Here is a 21,558-nt window from a genome sequence, read left to right as displayed (position 1 = left end):
ATAAGTAAGCATCAGAAAAGTAGGGCACACAAAAGCAGGAAAAAAACTTATCTGTAAAAATCAGTAGAGGGACTCACAAAATAAAAGGAGGTAAAATATGATGCCATATACCTAAAATGTGGTGGACCGAGCAGTAAAGAATGGGTTCAAACTTAAGCAACCATCAGCTTAAGATATATTACTCTATGCATAAGATGTTACATACAAACCTAACAGTAACCACACATCAAAAATTGGTAATAGATATGCAAAAAATAAAGAAAATGGAATCCAAGTATATCATTAAAGAAACTCAGAAAAACCATAAGAGAAGAGAACAAGAGAAGAAAGGAACAGAGAACTGCAAAAACAAGCCACAAAACGAGTAACAAAATGGCAATACATACATACCTATCAATAACTGTAAATGGACTAAATGCTCCAATCAAAAGACACAGGGTGACAGTGGATAAAACAACAACAGCAACAACCACAAAAACCCAAGATACATCTATATGCTGCCTACAAGAGACTCATTTCAAATCGAAAGACACATGCAGAGTGAAAGAGGGAGGATGGAGAAACATGTATCATGGAAATGGGTGTCAAAAGAAAGCTGGAGTAGCAATACTTACATCACACAGAACAGTCCTTAAAAAAAGACTGTAACAAGGGATAAGGAAGGACATTACACAATGATAAAGGAAACAAACCAACAAGAAGATATAACAATTATATTTATGCACCCAACATGAAAGCACCCAAATACATAAAACAGTTGTTAATAAAAAAACATAAACAAACTAATCAATAACAATACAATAACAGCAGGGACCTTAACACCCCACTTACATCATGGACAGATCATCCAAACAGAAAATCAACACGGAAGCAGCGGCTTTGAATGAAACACTGGAACAGAAGGATCTACCAGATATATTCAGAACATTCCATCCTAAAACAGGAGAAAACACATCCTTCTCAAGTGCACATGGAACATTCTCCAGAATAGATCACATATTAGGCCACGAAAGAAGTCACAACAAATTTAAAAAGATGCAAGTCACACCATGCATCCTTTCTAACCACAGTGCAAGAAATAAATCGCGAGAAAAAATCTGGAAAGAGCACAAATACATGGAGATTAAGTAACATGCTACTAAACAATGAGTGGGTCAACCTAGAAATCAAAGAAAACATAAAAAATGCCATGGAGACAAATGAAAATGAAAACACAAGGGTCTAAAATCTTCAGGATGCAGCAAAGTTCTAAGGGGGAAATTTAGAGCAATAAAGACCTACCTCAAGAAGTAGGAACAATGTCAAACAACCAACCTAAACTTACATCTAAAGGAGCTAGACAGAAACAAACAAACAAACAAACAAACAAACAAAACCCGAAACCAGAAGAAAGAAGGAAAGAACAAAGATCAAAGCAGAAATGATACAGTAACTAAAAACAAATGAACAACAGCAATAACAACAACACAAGAGAACAGATCAATGAAACCAAGAGCTGCTTCTTTGAAAAAATCAACAAAACTGATGAACCTAACCAGATTCATCAAGAAAAAAAAAGAGGACTCAAATAAACAAAGTCAGACATAAAAGAGGAGAAATAACAACCAATACTTTAGAAATATAAAAGACTGTAAGATAATATTATGAAAAATTATATGCCAAAAATTGGGCAACCTAGAAGAAATGGATAAATTCCTGGAAACATTTCACCTACCAAAACTAAAGCAGGAATAAATAGAAAACTTGGACACAGCGTATCAGCAATGAAATGGAATCAGTAATCAAAAAACTCCCCCCAAAGAGAAGTTCCAGACCAGAGGGTTTCACAGGTGAATTCTACCAAACGTTTAAAGAACAGTTAATACTTACTCTTCTCAAACTTCTCCCAGAAAAATAGAAGAGGAAGGAAAGCTCAATATTCATCCTATGAGCCCATCATTACCCTGACACCAAAACCAGATAAAGATAACACACACACACGAAGAGAATTTCAGTCAAATATCTCTGATGAACATCAGTGCAAAAATCCTCAACAAAATAAGCAAACTGGGGTGTCTGGGTGGCTTGGTCAGTTAAGTGTCCTACTCTTCTTGGTTTTGGCTCAGCTCATGATCGTGTGGTTTTGTGAGTTCAGTCTCCACATTGGGCTCTGTGCTGGCAGCATGGAGGCTGCTGGAGATTCTCTCTCTGTCTGTGCCCCCTCCCACGCTGGCTGTCTGTCTCTCTCAAAATAATACACAAACTGAAAAAATTTAAAAACAAATACTAGCAAACATTCCAACAATACATTAAAAAAAAACTCATTCATCACAATCAAGTGAGATTTATTCCCAGAATGCAAGGGTGGTTCAATATTTGCAAACCAATCAATATGATACAGTACATCAGTAAGTAAAAGGGTAAAAAGCATATAATCATTTCAATAGATGCACAAAAAGCTTTGGGAAAGCACAACATCCATTAATGACAAAAACCCACAACAAAGTAGGTTTAGAGGGAACATAACATAATAAAAGCCTTTTATGAAAATCCCACAGCTAACATCTTACTAAGTAATTAAAATGATAAAATACCTAGGGATAAACTTAACCAAAGAGGCAAAAGACCTTTACTCTGTAAACTATAAAACACTGGTGAAAGAAATTGAAGATGACACCAAGAAATGGAAAGATATCTGAGGCTCATGGATCGGAAGAGTAAATAACGTTCAAATGTCAATACCACCCAAAGGAATCTATAGATTTAATCTAATCCCTACTAAAATACCAACAGCATTTTTCACAGAACTAGAACAAACAATCCTGAAATTTGAATGGAACCAAAAAGATCATGAATAGCCAAAGCAACCTTGAAAAAGAAAAACAAAGCTGGAGGCATCACAATTCCAGACTTCAAGTTATATTACAAAGCTGTAGTAATCAAAACAGTATGTATGGTACTGGCACAAAAATAGATGCACAGATCAATCGAACACAACAGAAAACCCAGGGCGGGGTGGGGGCGGGGAGGGGGACACAATTATATGGTCAATTAATCTACAACAAAGGAGGAAGAATATGCAACAGGAAAAAGACAGTTTCTTCAACAAATGGTGCTGGGAAAACTGGACAGCTATATACAAAAGAATGAAACTGAACCACTTTCTTACCCCATACACAAACTCAAAATGGATTAAGGACCTACATGTGAGCCCTGAAACCATAAAACTCCTACAAGAGAGCCCAGGCAGTAATTTTTCTCACAGTGTTCACAGCAACATATGTCACAAAGCAACCCTATGTCGTCTGAGGCAAAGTAAACAAAATCAAAAATAAACTATTGGGACTGTATCAAAATAAGAAGCTTCTGCACAAAAACAATCAACGAAACTAAAAGACAACCTACTGAATGGGAGAATATATTTGCAAATGATTTATCTGATAAAAGGTTAGTATCCAAAATATATAAAGAACTTACCCAACTCAACAGCCAAAAAAACAAATAATCAAATTAAAAATGGGCAGAAGACATGAACAGACCATTCTCCAAAGTAGACATAACAGAGGGCCAATAGACAAATGGAAAGAAGCTCAACATCACTCATCATCAGGGGAACACAAATCAAAACCACAATGTAAGAATGGTTAAAATAAAAAATTCAAGAAACAAGTGTTGGCAAGGATGTGGACAAAAAGGGACCTTCATGCACTGTTGGTGGGAATGCCGCCACTGTGAAAAACAGTAGGGAGGGGCCTCAAAAGAATTAAAAATAGAACTACCCGATGATCCAAGAATCCCACTAGTAAGAATACATGAAGAATACAAAAACACTAGTTTTAAGGGATATACGCACCACCATGTTTATCGTAGCATTATTTACAATAGCCAAATTATGGAAACAGCCCGTGTCCATCAACAGATGAATGGACAAAGATGCAGCAGCATGGATAGATCTAGAGAATATAATGCCAAGCGAAATAAGTCAGAGAAAGAAAGATCTATGATTTCACTCATATGTGGAATTTAAAAAACAAAGCAAATGAACAAACAAGCTGTAAATACAGAGAACAAACTGGTTATCACCAGAGGGAAGGAGGTGGGGGATGGGTGAAATAGGCAAATAGCACACTTAACTTTGGTAGACACCGACTAATGTATGGAGCTGTTGAATCACCATATTGTACACCTGAAACTAATATAACACTGTATGTTAATTACACTGCAATTAAAATTTAAAAAGACAAAAAAAACTACATATGGCTCTAGAGACTTAATGTCAAGCCATGCAAGGGCATGAGAAACCTGAAATGCTCTCTACTAAGTAAAAGAAGCTAATTTTAAAAGGTTACATCTTGTAGGTTTCTAAGTATATGACATTATGGAAAAGGCAAATCTATGGTTACAAAAAAAATATCAGTGGGGGATGCATGGGTGGTTCAGTCAACTAAGCATCCATCCAACTCTTGGTTTCAGCTCAGGTCATGATCTCATGGTTCATGGAATTGAGCCCCGCATCAGGCTCCATGCTGTCAGTGTGGGATTCTCTCTCTCTGCCCCTCCCCGGCTCATGCTTGCTCTTGCTCTCTGTCTCTCCTTCTCTATCTATCTCTCAAAACAAATAAATAAACTTAAAAAAAGTTCCAAAAAAAAAGAGTGGTGCCATGGATTCAAGGTCAGGGGATGGAGAGACAGAGCACAGAGGAATTTTACAGCACCGAAAATCCCCTGTATGGTATTATTAGAGTGGATGCATGTCACTATACATTTGTCCAAACCCATGGAGAGTACACCAAGAGTAAACCCTAATGTAAATAATGAGCTTTTGTGAGTAAGATATGTTAATGCAGGTTCGAGGGAAGCTATATATAAGGGAGCAGGGGGCATATGGGAACTCTCTGTGCCTTCTTCTCAATTTTGTTGTGAATCTAAAACTGTTCTAAAAAGCAAGTCTTATGCTAAGAATACCCTACACGACAGGTGACAGAAATAACAGGGTGAGTAAGGTAGCTAACATCCATGCCTGCAGATACTTTAGATCCGAAGGGGGACAGACAACAACAAATACAACAAATGAAACTGGGTTATGTGGTGATAGGGTGTTAACGGGACATGGTAGCCAATCAAACCAATTCAAAAAAGAATTTATTTTATTTTATTTTGTTTTGTTTTTTTAAAAGAGCTTTTAATGTTTATTTATTTTGAGAGAGAGAAATAGCACAGGGGAGGGGCAGAGAGAGAGAGAATCCCAAGCAGCCTCCACACTGCCAGTGCAGAGCCCGACACAGGGCTTGAACTCACGAACCATGAGATCGTGACCTGAACTGAGATCAAGAGTCAGACACTTAATCAACTAAGCCACCCAGGTGCCCCAATACATTTATTTTAAAAATCATAATGAAGCAGAACGCAGAGAAGCTACAAAATTCTGGACGTAGTATTTGAATGATTGAAGTTAGGGAAATATTGTGGCTTAAGGGTGGTTTGATTACTTTGTAATCAAAATAACTCACTTCAAATTCATGAACTTGTCATAGACAAGGTTGCTAACTTCAGAAAAATCTTATGATTTACCTAAAGCTAAATTTCCTCATCCCTAGAAAAGATTATTGACCGGGGTGGGGGACGGGGGGTCAACTTACATAATACATGGAAAAGCCCTCATAAACTACTATATAAATTTCAGTTATTAATGACAAACCTAGCTTATGCTGAAACTGAGAAGCTTTCAGCAGGTGTTTCTAAATGATTAATATTCTCTTGCAGCCAGTGCCTGAGACACAATCAAGTGTTTCATTAAACGTGAAGATATCAATATTCTGTTTCAGAATCAATGTACAGACATACTTGGCTACCTATTAGTTTAAAGGAAAGGAAGACATTAGCAACTCATTTTGGTTGTAAAATTGGTTATTTAACATATAACCACATTCTAATTTGTAACATGTTTATCAAAATTTAGTGCCTTGTTGAGAATTGCCTCCTTTTAGGAAATTTATTGCTCAGTTTTACTCTAGCCTTATAATATTAGCAATAAATCCAAGAGTAATATTATGGCTTTTTTCACTTGATTAAACTGAAATCATGGATACAAATTAAATGTTAGTGATTACATTTCATTGAGGATCTATAATGCATAATTTATGTAGGATACACTTAAAACGGTCAAAGTGTTCAGAATATTCAAAAAGAATGAATCCACAATGCACCTGAGAGTATTATTTCCTATTTACATGGTAGACAGTTTCTATATGAACTAGCACCTAAAGTAAACAAAAAGATTTAGAAACCATATGATTTTTATAAGAACATAAGTTCCCTGTATCAATGGTGACTGGCACGTGGTAAGTGCCTGGCTTACAGGAGGAATTCAATAATTGGTAAAGGTTTCGCATTAGTTTCCTATTGCTGCTGTCAGATTTCAACAAATTTAGTGGCTTCAAGCAAAACACATTTATAATCTAAATCTAGAGGCCAGGTGTCCAAAATGGATCTCACTTGGCTAAAATCAAGGTGTTGGCATTCATTCTGGAGGCCTGAGGGGAACACCCATCCCTAACCACTCCCACCTTCTAGAGGCCCCCAGTATTCAAACCAACAATGCACATCTTTAAGTCTCAGACCTCTCCATCATCAGGTCCCCTTTCATTTCGACCCCACTGCATCCCTCTTGTAAAGATCTTTGTGGGGCGCCTGGGTGGCGCAGTCGGTTAAGCGTCCGACTTCAGCCAGGTCACGATCTCGCGGTCTGTGAGTTCGAGCCCCGCGTCAGGCTCTGGGCTGATGGCTCGGAGCCTGGAGCCTGTTTCCGATTCTGTGTCTCCCTCTCTCTCTGCCCCTCCCCCGTTCATGCTCTGTCTCTCTTTGTCCCAAAAATAAATAAAAAACGTTGAAAAAAAAATTAAAAAAAAAAAAAAAGATCTTTGTGATAACACGGGGACCACTCTAATAATTCGGAGTAATATTCCCAACTCGAGACCTTTCACGTAATCACATCTTTGAAGTCCCTTTTGCCATGCAAGATAAAATATTTCGCCGGTTCCAGCAATTAGAACAGGTAGTGGTCATTATTCCAACTACCACAAGACTGCAAGATCAAGTTTTTAACAACTAAAGGTTTTGTTATTTCAATCCACTACTACTCTTTCTAGATTAGGTCAGCTACATAGCTGCTAAGTACTGGTACTATCAAGAAATGTAAGAATCTAATGATGATATCTAGGCTTTCTAGAGCATACCTTAAGCACTTTTGTATGCTATTTCAGTTAATTAAAAAAACTGAGAAGATGCCAGATGGAAATATCAAAATCTAGGAATTCTAGAATGCATGGATGTACTTTCATTTTATTCATGAATAAGACTCATTCCAAGATAAAAGAATGCAGAGACCTACCATAATTGTTTGATAAGTTAGAAATTAACATGAAATTTTAATTTAAAATTATCTTCATGGGCTAATAATTTTACTTTTAAAACAATAGTTTTCACAGAATATTGTGTATACTGTTAATTGATTTTGTTAAACATTTATTTTTTTTGAACTGGTAGATGAAAATGTACTCGGTCTGCAAAAATGATAAATATATCTGTTCTACAAATCACAAGAAGTTTTTTTCTACCAATTCTTATTTATTCAGTGCAGCATCTTGTGTGTTAAGCATGGCAGATGTCATTACCTCCTTTCACAGAAGAGTTTCCCAAGTCTGTAGGTGTGAAGTATAATGTAGGCGGGAGAGGTCAGAGACAACCCATACATAGACCTCCAAGCTCTAACTTTGTCAATTTCCACTTCTATTGTTGTATTATAAACATAAACTATCACTATAATTACTTAGATGGGAGTTATTTGCTAGTCCAAAACAATTTGATGTCAAAGATAAAGAACTGAATTGGAGGGATGAAGGAAGGTCAATAACGGAGATCCAGGCAAAGGTAGGAACATGATGAGTCACATCTGTGCTGAAATAGTTACCCCATTATATTTCTGTGTTAAGACTCTAGGGACAGAATATCCCTAATAGTGAAACACTAATCTGACTTCCTCTGGTGTAATCAATCTGACTCTAAAAACCATATTTGAATGTTGATTTAATAAAGTTCTTGTTAGAAATTATCAGAAAGATTTTGGTTTGAGTTAGGTCCTGAGGCTTAGTATTTTTATTAAATCTTCCAGCCTAAAGCAGAAATAAAAAGACCATCACTCTCTGCCGCTACCTCTATGGAAATGTCCTAATCAACCACATGTTAACTTAACAATTTCCATGGTCTCATGACAATTTTCCAAGGGCCAACTGACAGGAGAATAAAATTTGGACCTAGCTCACTAATTATTTTGAAATGCTGTTCGGAGCCAACAATGGACAACTGCAGTCTCACTGCCCTACTCTGGGGTGACCTTCTGTGACTGTGCTGGAGGGGATCCTCCCACTGGACACTGTGCTAAGAAGCAAGCTTGTTCATTTACTATGTATGAAGGAGAATCAGAAATGGCTTAAAGTCATAAATACACAGACTCCTAGGCAGTGGCAGGTGGCTTGGCTTTGTAATCAAAAGACTTAAAAATGCAGCGTATGATCAGAAGCAAGGATATTTGGGGAAGAAGCATGTGTATGGAATTACGAGAAAAGAATAAGCACAAAGGTAAAGTTCTTCAGTTTCATTAATGTTCATCAGAGAGCAGCCACCAAAGAAGAGACACTGAATTGCTGAGGATAATGAATCTTGAGGATGTCACCTGGCCTTAGTTCTCAGGCATCCATTTGTGGGTACAATGAGATCATGAACAGAAGAGCCACAGTGACTCTGTTGGTGGAAACTGCATGTAAATAACAGCATGGACTTTGTCTCACCAAGACTGAGCTACATTCTCCCACTGCTGTATGCTCATTCTGCTATTACTCAAGTGTAATACTAAGAACTTGACATGCCACCATCCATGGGGGAGCCCAGCTAGAGTAACAGTAGACTCCTTCCATGCTGGGTGGGGCAGAGATTCATTATTACTACCAATGATGCCAACATCAGGTATGTGTTTGTCCTTCCTCCTGTGATAGCCAGAATTCTAAGCTGGCCCCCAAGATTTCCCACCCCTGGTCTGCATACCATAGACTACAGATACCATCAGTTCTATTCCTGTGATTAGATTAAGTGCTACAGGGATATGGCAGCCTCTGAGCTCTGAGAGTGGCCTGTCGCTGAAAGCCAGAAGGGCAGTGGGCACCTCAGTCCTTCAACTGAAAGGAACTGAATTTTGTCAACAGCAGTAAGTTTGAGAACAAAATTTTCTCAAAGCCTCCAGACAAAAGTGACTTAGTGAAATGGGATTTTGCATTACATTCCTTCAGAACCAGTGACATCTCTCATAACAAAATAGTCTTGGCAATGGGCACAGGACCACGAGATCCACTGGAGCTACCACTGACCAAGTTTCCTGGAGGTAACTGATAGATAACGACCTGATACAAAATGAAACAGTCAATTAAAGTCTCAGCTAAGTTACTGGTTCAGACACATCTTATGTGCATGTTTGGCACACTGTCTTCCAGGATATAATAAATGCCTAGAGCCAATAGGTAATATAGGGTCTTTGTCCCCAGAAGGTAGAAACAATGGGTTGGGGAACTAGAGGGTGAAAGACGCACTGATCCTTGCTCTAATGTTTGATTCACTTGAGAGATCTATACTTCCCATACTATCAACTATAGACTCTGTCCTGGTTACCAATATGGGATATGGGTGGATTTTCATCAGAGGGTATAGTAAGGATTCCACTGACTAAATCCACAACTATCACCTAGTCATTTTTTTTTTTTTTTTTTTGCTTTCCATACCATTAGAGGTGACTGAATACCATTATCATGCAGCAGGAAGAAGTACAACTGAAATTCCGGTGACTAACTTAGGAACATTTGAGTACTACCATGTCCTATAAATGAATAATAGGAACAAACAGCTTGAAAGTGCAAGCTCACTAATATCCCATGAGGCAACCATTCCTGCAATGGAGGCAAGGCTAAGTGGGAGCTAGTGGATAAATGCTTCCTTCTGGTGTCCTGAGGGGCATTCATTTGTGAGGTGCATTGGGCATGGTTCCTCAGTGGGCTCCAGCGGGATTGAGCTTTAAGCAAATATGGAGAATTAAGTGAAAATTCCATCTAATTCATGCGGTCTAGACATTCCCCGCTTAGAAAGGGGAAGAAAATGTCATTGCACGCTTGTTTCCTGATATACTCTGGCCAGGAAATTCTAATTAGGCAGTGTAACTATCAACATAAAGATATAAATATAAAACTGGATGTCGAACACCATCCCAACACCACCCCTGTGGTGTCTTGGGCTACATCCCTTCCATCAGAATATTTTTTTTCTACACTGTGTACTCAATTTGTTTTCACCAATTTAGCTTGCTAATCCTTCGGATAGAAGGGTTTTGTTTTTGTTTTTATTTATGGTTTTTATTGGTCCTGTCATATAGTGTGTAAAATGGTGCCAATTTCTCTATGTATGTCACATGAATATGAAGGTAAACACTGGGGTAATGTGCCCACAAGTCAAGAAATGCCTAAGATTGCCAGGAAATCACCAGAAGCTAGGAGAGAGGGGTATAACAAATTCTTTTCCACCGCCCTCTGAAGGAACCAATCCTACCAACACTTTTATCTTGGACATCTAGCTTCTAGAATTGTGAAGGAATAAATTTTTGTTGTTTAAGCCACTCAGCTTGTGGTACTTTGTTATGGTGGCCCCAGCAAACTAGCACAGTGACCGTCTTTAACTTGCCACAGTTCACCCTCTGATCACAGAACAGACGTACTGTTGTCTCAGACAAAACACACTCACTACCTCTCAAGACGCTCAAAAGTCTCATCCCATTACTGCTTCAGGATCAAGCTGGAGGTCCAGAATCTCATCATCTAAATTAGATCTGGACTTAGAGGAAGCTCCTTCAGTAATGGTCCTCTTAGTTTCAAAACCTGTGGATGGGGGTACCTGGGTGGCTCAGTAGGTTAAGCATCCCACTTTGGCTCAGGTCTTGATCTTGCAGTTCGTGAGTTCAAGCCCCGCGTTGGGCTCTGTGCTGACAGTTCAGAGCCTGGAGCCTGCTTCAGATTCTGTCTCCCTATCTCTGCCCCTCCCCCACTCAACTCTGTCTCTCTTTCCCTCTCAAAAATAAAGATTAAAAAAAATTTTAAACCTGTGGATGAAAGAGACATATGACCTGCACTCCACAACACACACACACACACACACACACACACACACACACACACACACACACACACAGTATTCCGTGGTCAGCCAGGCACAGGAAAACCATAATAGATTGTTCTCTTCAGATAAGGGGAAATAGAAGTCATGCAGTAGTCAGTGATCCATAGCAATTCTGAACCCAGCTGGGCACATATTTCCAGCTCCTTAATTAGGAAATCATTCTCTACCACTGTTGCCTGCAACCTTTGGACTCTGGGCTGCTCCTTCTGAGTCATATGTTGTTTTCTGTAAGAATTAGCCTTTGTTTCCTGCAAAATAGCTTTCTTAGCCAGATTCATGTCCATAATTACAGATCTAAAGGTCTATTACTGCTATTATTATATTTTTTACTACTACTCTCTCTTTCAGAAGAGCTACTGTGAGAAAATACCCTCAAGATTCTGAGAGGCCATATTGAGTGAATGAGTGGGTCTACAAGTCACATCTTTAGGATCCTTAGAGACCCTTTCATTTAATTAAGGTGGTCTTTGAAGTAATGCCTTAAATCTTTCTGAGGTCTCATCAAATCATTTTACAGAACACCTTGATTTTAATTTTACCATGGACCACATGTCAAGTTATTGGTAATACTCTGAACTTGATCTTGTTCCTTGGGCCATGGCTTATTTTGAGATTATTTACTGACTGGAAAGAGTATGGATGTGCAACAATTTTATGCTTCAATCCAGGTAAATCCTGAGTCACTTATGTTCCCTGTAAATTATATTAAAAAATCAAATAGGTTCTTTAACTTATCTAGCTGTACATCAAATTTTCATATACATCTATAAGGATCAGCACTTTCAAAGAAATCTCTTTAGCCAGCTCCACAAGTTCCTGTGATACAGTCACGAGTGATAATTTTGCTGGACTTCCCACCACAACAGAACAGTTCATCTTTTCTCCTCCTTGCAAAGATACTTCAAGCCCTCACCCTCAGTGTCCTCAAGCCCACCCAAGATTTGGGTACTGACTGGACCCAAAGCCAATACCACTTGTTTGAAGTAGCATCCTGATTCCAGGGACTGAATTATGTTCCAGTGGTTTTTTTCTCTATCATTAAAAAACAAAAACAAAGGGTGCCTGAGTGGCTCAGTCAGCTCAACATCTGACTTTTGGGTTTCAGCTCAGGTCACGATCTCATGGTTCATGAGATTTTGCCCCAAGTTGGCCTCTGTGCTGACAGCATGGAGCCTGCTTGGGATTCTCTCCCTCCCTCTCTGCTCTTCCCTGTGGTCTCTCTCTCTCCCCCACCTCTCTCAAAATAAATAAATAAACTTAAAAAGCAAAACCAAAACAAACAAAAAAACTTTTCAAATTTACTGATGTTTCCTCATGATGTTGTAGCTCAGATATTCACATAAAGATTAGCTAGGTTAATTATCTCTGATTCGCAAAGACCAGTTAGGATCATGGGCTCACCCAGGGCATCTGGAGCCCAAGACGGCATCTTGTGTCACATGCCTCGTGCTTTGGCACTCCTTGCCTTCTCTCTTTTTTCCTCCTGCTCTTTTGTTCTCCAGGACCTCCTCTCATCCTTGGCTCTCTCTTCAGGTGGTGGCCTCAGGACATACAGACTCAATCTAGCACTGTCTTCCCCCACAGTCACCCAGGAATGAATATTCCAAAAGACAACTTTCAGGAGACAGGCAGTTAAAGCTACCAGTCTCTAAAATGCCCAGACACTGAGGCTGGCAACATGCTTCCTCTGCCTTTCATGGTTCAAAACATACACCCAGTGCCCCCCTTAGGTTCAAGGGAAGAAAACGTACCCTATTTCTTAGGACGAGCATCGAAAATTTTAATCTCTCACACTTAACTTTGCGCTTGATGACTTTGCACAAGTTATCTAATGTCTCTGAATCTCAGTTTTCTATTTTAGTAAATGTAGGTGAAATGCATAACTATCCTATGTCACCATGGCTACAACAAGGATTAAATGAGATATCAAGGGTGAAGCGCCTATTACAGTGCCTGGCATAGAGTAAACAATCAATAAATAGCATCTGCGATGATTATATCAGCATAAAGAATATTTCGATTTGCTTATATTATCATATGAGCAGATGCCTTCGCCGTATCCATTGTTAACAATTTAGACATAGTTATTTTCAAATACATGTTTTCAGCAGACAAGAAAAATCCCATGTCAAAGAGACTAAAGGTCTATGGAGCTGTGGGTGGGCTACGAATTTCATTTTCTTTGGGGATGTAAGTGTGTACTTTGTATTCATTTTCTGTTTCTTTTTCATTAATATTAACATGGTTTGTAATAATATCTCAGCTGGGGTTTATTAAGGTATTGTTCTCAGAGATGTGCTGCATAAATATGTCCTAACCTAAGAAGAAAGGCAAATCAAAAGCTATGAATTTCCAAAGATATCAACAAATCTGCCAAAAACTTAAGAAATGCATACACACATGCATACACACACACACTGTCTCTCTCCCTCTCCCTCTGTCTCTGTCACACACACACACACACACACACACACACACACACAGACACAGAGGTTTAGGAAAATAACACAACAGGGAATCATCTGTGATAGTCATTTAAAACACATGTACATAATGGTACCCTTCTGGGAGGAGGGTGTGCCCCTGTGTTAAACTACATTATGCCCAACCTTCTCTGTTTTCTGCCTTCCATCTGCACCTTGAGAACATCTTCTCCTCCTGTGGACATTACAAGATATTCTCTTAGTTTTTAGAAGTGATGGCTAAACGGGGGTGGGGTGGGGAGGAAGACAGAAAGAGCCAGAGAGAGGGAGAGGTAGAAGGAGAGGAGACAAATTCTTTACTTCCCAGAAGTGATGGCTGAGGGGTGTTATCCTGAGTTAAGAGATGGAGCGTGGAAACTCAGAGAGCTTGTACATTTCCCACAGTCACACAGCAAATGCTAAGTCTTTGACTTGCCAGCCTTGGAAGCCTTGGATATCATATCATACGTCATACCTCTGAGTTTACGGACTTGAAGCCATCTAACTCAGCTTCTCAGTGAAGTTGATCAAGGACTTGTCTCCTTTCTCAACCTTCAGGGTTATCTTTATCCTAAGGCTACTTCCCCTCCTAGCAATGGAATGCTAGCAGCAAATGAAGACTGGGTTCAGAGCCAGGAAAAGAAACCCTGCCTTTGCTACAGCATTAACCACAAGAGTTTTAATAGTTACTCTTAATTGACCACATAGCTCATACACTAACCCCTAATGACAATGATGGCCACATTTTAATGAGCACTTGCTATGTCTCAAGCACTGTTCTAAGCAGTTAACTAATAAGATTTAATTCTTCTTCTCCATAAACATATGAAGAGACGACTATAATTATTCCCACTTCACGAATAAGGAAAATGAAGCACAGGTTATTAAAAATGCAGGCCACTATCACACATTTAGTCTTGAAGGAGCTCGTCTCTGATCTATGCAGCAGATTGACTGGACAGCCTTTATTTAACCGTGTGCCAACTCTCCTCACTGAGCCAGATGTCACCGTTAAAGAAAGCACCATTTGCCTTAAAACAGTCAAGGACCCCTTTCCAGAAACACATCGTCCACATGTAAGAGGAGCACTGAGCTGAATGAAAATACTGGCTTGACAGGAGAAGAAAACCACTAGGCATCAAAGAACTTTAATTTAGCTGATTTACCAAACATGCTCTGTGCCTTGCCTTTGGAGCCTCTGAAGGGCTGACATGTAAAAGAGGAATGACTCAGGCCAGCATGAGAGGCTCACAGTGATGACGGGCAGATGTCATGTCACTACAAGGAAATCCTACTTCCTATAAGCAGAATGATGGGAAACAGCCTTCCCAGCAGCTTTGAATTTACAGATGAAGGGTCTTGTAATTCAGGAATCTTGAGACAGGGTTTATGTAAGACTTCTGGGGGATTTATTTCCATCCTCTGACTCATTTGTTCTATGTCATGAAGATCTGACTATAGTTCTTAAAAATTAAAACTATTTTACAGTAGTTTTATAGTTTACAATTTAGTTACAATGGCTAATACAGCCATTTCTAGTTGTAAAGTAACTTCAATTTAAAAATGTGTGTTGGGGCGCCTGGGTGGCGCAGTCGGTTAAGCGTCCGACTTCAGCCAGGTCACGATCTCGCGGTCCGTGAGTTCGAGCCCCGCGTCGGGCTCTGGGCTGATGGCTCGGAGCCTGGAGCCTGTTTCCGATTCTGTGTCTCCCTCTCTCTCTCTGCCCCTCCCCCGTTCATGCTATGTCTCTCTCTGTCCCAAAAATAAATAAAAAACGTTGTAAAAAAAAAAAAAAAATTAAAAAAAAAAAAAAATAAAAAAAAATAAAAATAAAAATGTGTGGACTATTGACACACGATAAAACACAGATGCATACCGAAATGACTATGCTAAGTAAAAGAAACCATATCAAAAAAAGTATACATAATGTGTGATTCCATTTATACAAAATTCTAAAACATGCAAACTATAATGTCAAATAACACATCAACTGTTGTTGGTAGATGAACAAGTGGGTAGGCATGGTGGGACCAAAGATAAGAAATCCCAAAGGGAGATGATGAAACTTTCTGGCTGATGGATATTTCATAGGCCTGTCATATTAAGTATGTGCAATTTGTTACAAGCCAATTAATCCTTCATAAAGTTGTTAAAAGTAAAAAAAAAATTGTATTTTTAACATTATGCTTATCGGGGCACCTGGGTGGCTCAATTGGTTAAGCATGCAACTTCGGCTCAGGCTTATGGGTTCGAGCCCCACTTTGGGCTCCGTGCTGACAGCTTGGAGCCTGGAGCCTGCTTTGGATTCGGTGTCTTTCTCTCTCTCTCTCTCTCTCCTTCCCTCCCCCACTTTAGCTCTGTCTTTCTCTCTCAAAAATAAGTAAAAACTTAAAAATAATAATAATAATAAAATTATGCTTACCAAGCATCCATATAGAGATACGGGATGGGGTAGCTATGGGAGTCTAAATTGAAGGGAAAGGGCAAAACTAAAGATACTCTTTTGGCAGTGGTCTCTTGTTTGGGAATATTAAAGCCAGAGACCGGATGAGTGATAATGAGTGATAGTGTAGAAAGCCATTGAGTGATAATGTAGAAAGATATATTGAGTCTGAACCCTAGGGCACTGTGATGTTAGAAAGACAAGAAGGAGCCTTCAGAGGAGAAAGCTGTCCACCCACGAGGGAATACAAGATAGCATATTATGCAGAAGTTCAAGCGAAGAGACTATTTCAAGAAGGGAATCATCAATTCTGTGAGATAATGCCAGAGGTCTAGTAAAATGAGCACCACAAACTGACCACAGATAGAGCAACACAGGGTTTTTTCCCCAGCTTAGGAAACGTGATTTTCCTGGAGGGATGGCTATAAGCACCTGGCTTGAGTGAGTTAAAAGAGAACAGAACACAAGGAGGGGGACCAGACTGAACAGGAACCTTCTGAGTTTTGCGACAAAGGAGAGCAAGGGGAAAAAACAAAAAACAAAACCAAGACGGAACAAAACAAGTTATTTTTTTTAAATATGTGTTGTTTTAATTTGCCTAAGGTGAGATATTTCAGCCTGTTTATATGCTGGTTTACATGGGTTAAGATAAAGGTTCATGCATAAATCTGATAGAGAATTTATTTCTAGTTTCTGAAAACGAAGTACAAATAAAGAAAGAGAAATAAAGAGTGTGTGGAAAGGAAAGACATTTGTAAGTTACTGACGTAGGAAGGAAGCAGCGTAGGTAAGTGTGAGATCACAGGATGCTGCTCTGCGGGCACCTGAACCTTGTAAACTGAGACACGACACGGTGAGGGGCCCTTCCACGGGGTCGTAGCTCTTTCCATGGAAAAGGGCAACACAACTGGTTCAACCTGGAGTTTGTTTTCCAGGGAGAGGGAAGCAAGTAGTTGACAGTGTGTGTCAGGAGGAGGTTGTGGGGATGGCCGGGACAGGAATGGAGAGAACTCAGGACAGGGTGCAGGTCAGTGGGAAGCGGGTGCAATCAGTGGGTTCTGTGTCCTGGGGTGTTTAGCCAGTTCTGGACAAGGATGTGGGGCCCTGTGCGTGTGCTGTGCAGTTACTCTGCTGGTTCATGTTTTATTCGGTGCACCCATCGTTGCACCAAATACCTCGCTGGCCTCTACTTCTCTTTTTTTTTTTTTTCTTTTAACATGGATACATAACTTAAACAGACCTCGGTTAGGTCTAAGAGCACCAGTTCAATAAAAGAAAGCTGCCCGTCCCCGAGTAGAACCCAGTTTACCTCACAGACTCTCTTTTGGCAACGCTGCAACTGCAACACAAAGAAAGTGATAAATTGCATGCTTCAGTCTTGGCCTCATGTTCCCGTGTGTGTGTGTGTGTGTGTGTGTGTGTGTGTGTGTGGTTTTCCTAATGGAAAAGCCTTCACATTAAGCAACTCTCCTTTTTAATCACAGCAATTCAATAAAACAAACTACAGTAACAAGCAGTTTGTTACAGTTTTTTAAGATTCAATGCAGACTCCATTTTCAGTAATTCACATTTTCCCAGGTATGCTAGACATTCATTGGAGCTTCATCATTTTCTCTCTTTTATGAAATTAATTCTCTAATACATTTATGATATAAATGAGGCTGTAAGAAAGAAGTGGTCATTACTCCCTGTCAAAACAAAAGAGGGATTTTAAATTTTTTTTTTTTTCAACGTTTTTTATTTATTTTTGGGACAGAGAGAGACAGAGCATGAACGGGGGAGGGGCAGAGAGAGAGGGAGACACAGAATCGGAAACAGGCTCCAGGCTCCGAGCCATCAGCCCAGAGCCTGACGCGGGGCTCGAACTCACGGACCGCGAGATCGTGACCTGGCTGAAGTCGGACGCTTAACCGACTGCGCCACCCAGGCGCCCCAAAAGAGGGATTTTAAAGATCCATGATTGCAAAGAAGCTGGAACCGGGCATGTGCTACCACGAACACTTTATTTCAGTTAACTATTTACTTTAAGAAAGAAATCATTATATAGTTAAATTTTAAGCAAATAGGTTTAACACCTATTTTTTTATAGTTACTGTGCTAGACACTGGAGATTCTAAGATGAGTAAAACAACAAGTTTAGCTTTTCAAAATAGTAGTAATAAAAAAAAACTGCATTCTAGGTATTTAACAATAAATACTATTAACTATCTTAGTTTTATAATAGTGATGATAAAGAAAGTTTTGAGTTATTATTATCATTATTCTTTCTTTTAGTATGCACTGACAGATAAGAGCAGAGGACCCAAGGTTTGGATGGGTAGATGAATATGTGGATATGTGGATGAAGATATACCCATAAAAAGGAAAGAAAGGATTATATGAACTCTCTGTCTCCCAGACCCATGTGGGACTGTGTTCCTGTGACCCTGGTGGTTGGGCTGAGAATGGGGGAAAAGTTGGTTGATCTTAAGTAAGTTCTCCTTCTAGGCATGACCTTGTCTTATTTTAAAGCCTATCAGCATCTCTGCTTATAGATGATCCATATGGCACTCCTCCTTCTCAAAAGCTTGTACCAGGTGTGACTGCATTGTTGCAACACCATAGCCTAGTGGGAGGAGTCATATCAATTTAGGCCTAAATGGCAGTCAATGTGATAAATGTCATAAAAGAATTATATAATCTCATAGACTTGGTGGGAGGAGTAATCTTGGAGTTGCAATACCTTTGTGTGGGGTGGGCCAGTCACAAACACATCCCCTTACGAAGGCTGTCAGAGAAGTCCTCTAATGATAATAGGATGACATTTTTTTTCTTAGATAAAAAATGCATGAGTACTTTGTTGCAATATGTATTTGCTGAGGTAAAACCATAAAATTACATCAGTAGCTCTCAATAGTGGGCAGAGAGATTTTCATTCCCTAAATTTTTTTACTTCCTCCAGTGTTCTTAGTGGACAGTTCAAACAAAAATAAATGGCAAAAGAGCATTTGATTCTCACTGGCACTTGTCATTAAACTAGAGTGCCCTCATTATTGTCATGCCTGAGCAGAAACCTGGAGTGCCAATTCAGTGGCTAGTTAGCCTGCCAGGAGCCTCAGCTTGAGCGTTCAGATTTTAGGTAGGCATGACAATTATGACAAAAAACTTTAAAGTAAGCACAGTTGAGAGTGTGAAGATGCTTAAGACATCATGTTACGATCACCTTGGCCTTTATTCTTAAGAACTCGGGAAGCAGCTTACAGGAAACGAATCTCTCAGACCCAGCAAGTATGTTGGGATATTTCTCTGTGCGGAAATTTCAAGAGCATCATGTGGGGGAAGGGGCATGGTCAAGGACAATCTGAATGGATCCCTGTGCCATTGGGCCACAGCTGGGTCCTGAGAAATACTAAACCACATCAGTTCCTTTCGTTAACTCAAGAGCCCTTGGATGATACCAAGGGGGAAAAAAAGGAATAAAAAGGAAAGGTTTGGGAATAAAAGGGCTGCCATTTATTAAAGATTGTATAGGTGCTAGGGTTAAGGATTAAGGATAAGATTAGTCTTATCTAATTTTTATAGCAATTTTGCATGGTAAGTGTTATTTTCTCAGGTATTTTATGTCAGATTAAGAATGTGTGGTTAAAAGGTTTAATATCTTATTTTAAATACCTGATATTAAAATCTTTTAAAAAATTTTTAAGTTTATTTATTTTGAGAGAGAGAGAGAAGGAGAGAAAGAGAAGGGGAGGGACAGAGAGAGAGGGAGAGAGAGGATCCCAAGCAGGATCTGCACTGTCAGCAAAGAGCTCAACGTGGGCCTCAATCCCAGCAACTGCAAGATAATAACCTGAGCCAAAATCACAAATCAGATGCTTAACCGACTGAGCCACCGAGGCACCCCATCTGATATTAAAATATTTTAAATCCATAACCACTGTTGTGCTTTTTCAATAACACAGTCTTTGAATTAAGTCTTTGTATTAAGAAGTTAGCAGTTTTGAAATATAGATGTTGGATCTGAGGGAGTGGAGATTGGCAGTTGGGAGACCAGTTGTTTGGCTACTGAAACAATGTAGGGAATAACCAATGACACATTTAAGTAGAGTAAGATGAGAAAAGATAAGAAGAGATTATCCATGAGAAGAATTTCTCAGGAAAAGAGAACTTGGATACTGGTTGGGTAACCGGAATAGAGTAGTGTGGGTGAGTGGTTAAATGGTGATGCCACTGGATGACAGGGAGGGGAAGCATATTTGAGAAAAAGTTGGTGCATTTCTTGTTTTATTTTTTTTTAATTTTTTTTTCTAACGTTTATTTATTTTTGAGACAGAGAGAGACAGAGCATGAACGGGGGAGGGTCAGAGAGAGGGAGACACAGAATCTGAAACAGGCTCCAGGCTCTGAGCTGTCAGCACAGAGCCAGACGCGGGGCGGGGCTTGAACTCATGGACCGGAGATCATGACCTGAGCCGAAGTCGGCTGCTTAACTGACTGAGCCACCCAGGCGCCCCGAATTTCTTGTTTTAGAAATGTAAGTTTTAAGAGGCTAGTAACTCAATTTTACACTGTCCCCTACAGTCATCCCAACAGATGGTAGAAATCATCATCTAGAGCCACTCAATCACAAATGTGTACCTTCAGAGCATCTCTCTCTCCTGTGAGCCAGACCCTACTGGCTACCCAACTCTCTTGCTCAGAAGTGTTCAGTGCCTTTTGAATCAAGTGCAACTTGGTTCAAAATTAAACTTTTGAATCAAGCTAAAGTCACTAACGTGGCCAAATTTTTCAGTAGTATCACGTCTACGCCTGAACCCACAGCCTCTTTGGTGGCACTACCACTCACCATGGTGATGCCCGATGTCCCTTACACAGCGGCCAGTTTTGGTTGGTTGGTTCGTTGGTTGGTCTTTCCTTAAACAAATCAACTGGAACATGCTCAGCTATCCCAGCCTCCTTCCCTTCATTCCTCTTTTATTTTATTCTCTCCTGAGGATTATTCAAGTCTTAGGTTCAATAAAATTTTGGGGGAACATTGCATCAGTTGCCAAAACTTGGTTGTGACTTCTATCACTGATATTCTCAAGAGACCACTATAGTTCTGGCATTTATCAGATTTTAATCTTGCGTGTTAAACTGTAAGCTCCATAACAGCAGAGACAATGTAGATTTTGTTTCCCTTTGAATTCACAGCTTTTAGCAAAATAGTTAAAACTTAGCATGTATTGAATAAATAGTTGGTGAATGATAAAAATAAGAATAAGCTTATGATCTTAGATGCAAAAATTAATAATGGAATACTAACAAATTATATCTAATAGTATAGTAAAAAAATTATTCAACACAATGGAAAATATATATAAATATTAATACCCACCTCAAGTTGAAAAGCCTTATTAATGATGTAAGTAGTAAGAAGATGAGAAG

Source organism: Neofelis nebulosa, chromosome 14 (genome assembly GCF_028018385.1).
Source record: "Neofelis nebulosa isolate mNeoNeb1 chromosome 14, mNeoNeb1.pri, whole genome shotgun sequence".
Taxonomy (NCBI): domain Eukaryota; kingdom Metazoa; phylum Chordata; class Mammalia; order Carnivora; family Felidae; genus Neofelis; species Neofelis nebulosa.
This window is presented reverse-complemented; position numbering follows the sequence as displayed.